The sequence below is a fragment of the Pseudochaenichthys georgianus genome, chromosome 13 (assembly GCF_902827115.2).
Source record: "Pseudochaenichthys georgianus chromosome 13, fPseGeo1.2, whole genome shotgun sequence".
Classification (NCBI taxonomy): domain Eukaryota; kingdom Metazoa; phylum Chordata; class Actinopteri; order Perciformes; family Channichthyidae; genus Pseudochaenichthys; species Pseudochaenichthys georgianus.
The window spans coordinates 42,249,398-42,254,986 of record NC_047515.1 but is presented as its reverse complement, the minus strand read 5'-3'; positions in this window follow the sequence as shown (position 1 = coordinate 42,254,986).

Here is a 5,589-nt window from a genome sequence, read left to right as displayed (position 1 = left end):
GAGAAACCGTCTTGCACATTTCAATCTTGAACAAGGAACAGCGGTAGACAGTAACAAAGCACTGTACTTAAGTACTGTACTGCTCCACTCCCATTCAGGCAAGTAGTGTACTTTATACTGCGCTACATTTATTTGATAACTTTAGTAACTTTGAAGATTCAGAACAATGCAAAATATAATCAAGAAATATGTCATGTATTATTATAGGTTAAGATAAAAACTGTATTGATCCCATGTTGAGTTTCACAAGCTACCCAGCAGTATAAACAATCACCTCAATGACTTGATAATCAATCGTGTCGATCGTCGCCTACCATACTATGCCGCGAGAGAAGTAACGTGACACTCTCGTCGCCACCCACCCCCTCTCGTCTGAGAAGCTACGTGACGTCTGCGTCTGAAGTTACTTTACTTGGTGGTTATCGCCAAATAACCAAGTAATTTAGTCAGTATTTCAAGCTAGACTCTATTTCAATATAGTTTTGTATTAAAATAAAGTGTTCACACCTCTCGTATGCCCTGAACGCCAAAAACAACCACGGACAAGAATATAATATTTTTAATTATCAAAATGATAACAAAGGCTGAAAAGGAGAGCCTGTCTTCCTTTGGTCTTCAGGGCCCAGGAGTTTCAACCTTTTAATCTCATCAGATCCGTATCAGATTTTGAAATCCCATTTTTTGTGATCCAGGATCAGACAAGTCGGACAGATGTTGTCCCTGGAGTTCAGAGCAATGGATAGGATCACCCTGGATCCAGATTACGACTTTTCAAGATGACTAGATCCTGAATATCAGTGCTTTAATGCTACCGATCGCCATCTAGTGGGACATGAAAAATAACACAAGAAAGACAAAAGACCACATTGCAGAGACATCTATTGTCCGCAATTACTTTTGAAAGCCGATGACAGATGATGGACTTTTTTTTGTTGAAGATATTTTTCTTTAATCTAAATTGCATTTGTGATTGACGATCTTTGTTGGTGATACTTTTATGAGCATAAACATTTATGTCATCAACATTTGGTTGAAAACAAAAAAGGCCACCTCAATCTTGACCAAAAATGGAAAAAACAAAATGTATTTGCCATGAAGGCTAGCAATGGTGTATTATTTCAGTTAACAAACTTTGCCATCTTATTTAAATTGAAACCTATTTTAAAATAAATTGTCCAGTACGTTTTGCTCTGGTAATCCTCTGGAAACCCACGCCTCTGGTGGATCAGGATAATCCAGTTTTTTGGGATCAAATTTATCCCAATCCTGTGTTGTCGGTTTGAACTACCCGTTTTGAAGATTTGATCCAGATTAAAGCTTGGATTTGATTCCTGATCTGATCGGATATCAAAGTGATCCCAATCCTGTTTTTTGGTTTTGAACTCCCCAAAAGATAAATCCGATCTGATCAGATTTTGGGGAGTTCAAAAACAGGATTAGGATCACTTTGATATCAGGATCAGATCAGGAAATTCAATTCTATTCTGAATTGCTTTGAACTCCAGGGACAACAATGTGGCCGACTCGTCTGATCCTGGATCACAAAAAATGGGATTTCAAAATCTGATCGGATCCGATTGAGATTCAAAGTTTGAACTCCTGGGTCGAAAAACGCCACCGAGTTTTCATAAAGTTCTGTGTGTGAAATAGATCGCTGCAGTGAACACTTTATGTATTTGTTTATGGTTTATTTGAGATGGAGGGATGCAGGATAGAAGTTCAGAGAAGAAACAACCCCTATATTTATTTATTTCATTTTGGCCCCATGGCAGAGGCAAATATGGAGTGGAGTTGGATGAGGATGGGGTGATGTGGTCAGAGGATTTGGTGCGGGTGTTCATCCGGCAGAAATCTGAATGATTTGGAGTTTCTTGAGGAGTTTGATGGGGAGGCCAGAGAGGACAGCGTTGCATAGTCAATACAGGATTTGACTAATGCGTGAACCAGGACTTCAGTGCTGGATTATATAGACATGTATTTATTAACCTCTTGAGATGCACCGTCTCGTTTTCAAGGGGGTCCCGACAAAAGCAACGTCTTACAGACATGAACAAAATAACAGAAAGCAAAGCATGACAAACAAGGAGAAACCACGTACAGTCTGTTAAGTACAATTCATGAAGTAATACATAGCCTACAATCACTACAGTTTGATAGACAGTAGTGTCTAATCGATCAGTTCAATCAGGAGAGACTTCATTTTGTTTAAAGAACATTTATTGACACATGTCATATGCTAAATGTTAAAGGTGGGGTAGGTAAGTTTGAGAAACCGGCTCGAGATCGCTAGAATTTGAAAATACACAACCGGAGAAAATGTGCCAATTCCTCACAGAGCCCCTCCTCCAACCACCACGAACGCGCACATGACCAATGAGGGCACGAGATAAATGTGTGCCCCGATGGAAGGCTGACAGGCAGGTAGGCCGGTTTCTGAAACTTACCTACCCCACCTTTAAGTCTTTGGCGATTAGACCCCGATCCTGAAATCGTAATATCTAAAGGGGGGAAAAGCCGTGAGCATATAGGGACCCCCCCTCCCCCCCGGGGTCTAGACACTGGTGGTGATGCTGAAGATCTGGATTTGATGAGGAGGTGTGAGGAGGTTTTTGGATTAGCTCTCCTATGGGCATAGATATGTCTCATAATTATTTGTGTGAACATAAAAATAATTTGTGTGTAAATATGTGATTTGTAAATGTAAAACAACATCCACAAATGCATTTAAAAGATTTACAAACTCACAAATACATTTGCAAATGTAAAACGGATCTGCAAATACGCTAAATATGTTCACAAATAAAAAAAAGATCTGTGAATATCTCTTTAACATTTCCAACTTTCGATCAGGCATTTCTGAATCCACTTTGTATTTGTGGACCAAAAATGCGCTCGCGGATCTCAACTCTCTGTTCACGGATCTCAACTCTCTGTTCGCGGATCGTCTTTTTACACACACGGAATTTTGAGACATATCTTCCGCCGGTCTCGGCTAAAATCTACTCGTGTCACTCGGTTGTTTTCGGAAACCACGTGATGGCCCGCTGATGACTACATTTCCGCATGATTTCAAAGTAAGAGCATGATGGTTTGTTTAATGCTCTGTTTTTGTATTATAATGAACAGCGGAACGTTGGATGCATTCTTCATCACCATCACCCTCATCATCATGTTATAGTGATACAGTTAGTTTGTGTTATTGGTTCAATACAGCATATCTCGAGCACCTTCGTTGATGTTGAAGTGCAGGCTTTACGCCACTTCCGGGTCCCGGGGAGCAGCTGGCAGCGAAGCAGCCCAGATACAACTCTTTCTTCATTGTTTGTTGTGTATTCAGTCAAGCGGGTCAAAGTTACAAAGCACTTCACATCTTATTAATCGCCCTAATTTGACTTTACCAGTGCAGTAATAAAGTAATCTGTAGAAAAGCACCGTATTTAGGTCAGCCTTCATAGTAACGCTACATTACATGTTATAATATTCATCGTGTCCTTTCTACTGTATATGCATATATTCCTGTCTATTGCTTTCATTTGTATTTAATGTTATTGTGTTTATACTTGTTTCCACACATTTCACAATTTGGGATGAATGAAGTATCTATATATGATATCCATCTATCTATATCTGTCCGTCTATCTATCTGTCTGTCTGCCTGCCTACCTACGTACCTACCTACCAACTAGTTGTTTTGGTGGAAAGGTGTTGTCATTGTATTGCTCTTTACCAGCACCTGCAGAGTACAGGACTTTACTTTGTAAATATGATATCAATCCATTGGTTTCTAGCATATATCATTTGCAAGTGTTTAAAACAAATGTGGGATCCTGATTTCATAAAAAGAAAGACATTCATGATTGTCATATTTTATTATGTAGGATACCGGACTGGAATTATTCTTACTTTTTACTCCTCTTCATTTATGCAACAACTTTATTTAATGTTATGATTAGATTGTTTTGCTTGTATCATCCTTTGCAAATACACAGTCACAATGCTGGGAACAGGGCTGCTTCTCTGAGAGACGTAGATACTCACTTATGAGAATATAATGCATTGGTGTATATTAAACTAGTACTGTACAGTACTGCGGCAGGACCGAGGCGCTTGCGCCGAGGTCCGTACGCCTGTACTGGAGTACCAATAATGACGTTCAAGAACGGCCTCAAGTGTATGATTGCGATTCTATAACACAAACTATCATTGTAATCAACAATATCGTAAAATAATTTCATAATGTGGGCTAATTTGCTCCCAAACCTACACTTTCTGCTTGAGTTAATCTCCGTCAGAAAGTAGTTCCTATAAAGTAGTTCCCTTGGTAACGCTAGCCGATCAATCGAACACTCCTGCTTCCCCGCTTACAGTTATTGATATAATTATAGTAAATAATATATTATTAACCAATTTATTGACAACAATTCTTGAATTAGGCTATTTATTTATTTATTTACATATTTAACATTTTGGCTTCAGAATGAAGGTGGATGTTCAAGCTGCCATTAAAAGTGCAATTTTTGAAACAGCTCTCCATGAACTCCAGGCCAGACTGTGTGCAGGTGGTGCCGTGGTGTTCACGGGTAGGTTATCGGAAGAGCTTTCCTCCAGTGGCCGTTTCATGGCGTGTCCCGGACCGGCAAAAAGCGCGTTGCTCCACATCCTTCTATTGTCCAGAGATGGAGCCCAGTAGCTGCGAAGCGATGACTCGTTTGTATGCCCGCTAACGGACATCATTTCTCTGGCCTCCAACCCGGCCGCTGTCTGCAGGTGCTTCTGACGCAATGGTTTGTGTAACGCGTAGCAGTGCCAGCCTCTTCACTAATGCGGGTCATCATGGACCCCAGGCTGTTCACCCCCAAGGGCTCCATGCTATACCACACCGCATCCCCAGGCTTCACCGACTTCCTTGGATGGTGGTAAAAGCCTTTGCTGATTCGGGCATTTGCTTTCTTGTTCCAGTTCGAAAAGCAAACTGCAGGCAGTTTGCTTTTCGGCCCAACGGTATACCGTTTTTCTCAGACGCGGAGGGATACTGACTTGTTGTGAAAAGGCACGTTCTATTTGACCGTTGTTTGATCGTGGAATCAAACACGCCTATTGACCAATCAGAGAGCTTGCTCACACCTATGTGTTATAGAATCTGACATCACAAATGGAACCTTCAGATCGATGACAGAGTTGCCTTGATGTGGGAAGTCTGCAGGTGAGTTCATCAGTGCATCAGATCATTGCAGGAAGCTACCATCAGGGAGACGGTCTATTTTAACGAGATAATCCAAGTGAACACCATTTTTGTGGCTTTCATTCAGTTGAACAATTATATTCAGTTTGCTTAACAACAGGTCATTTCATCACCGCAGTAGAGATGGAGATGAACAATAGAGATGAGATGGAAGTCAACCTCGAGATTCTGCGAAAAGAAAATCAGGAAATCAAGTTGTTGCTGGAGCAGGAAAGGACTTTGAGGAATAAGCTTGAGGTTGAAGGCGCTAAGAGGATGGAAGCGACGCTGAAAGCATATAGAGGGCATGTAGCTGAGCTAGTTAAGCATCATGTGAAAGTGAAAGCCCAGAAAATTGAGCACAACGT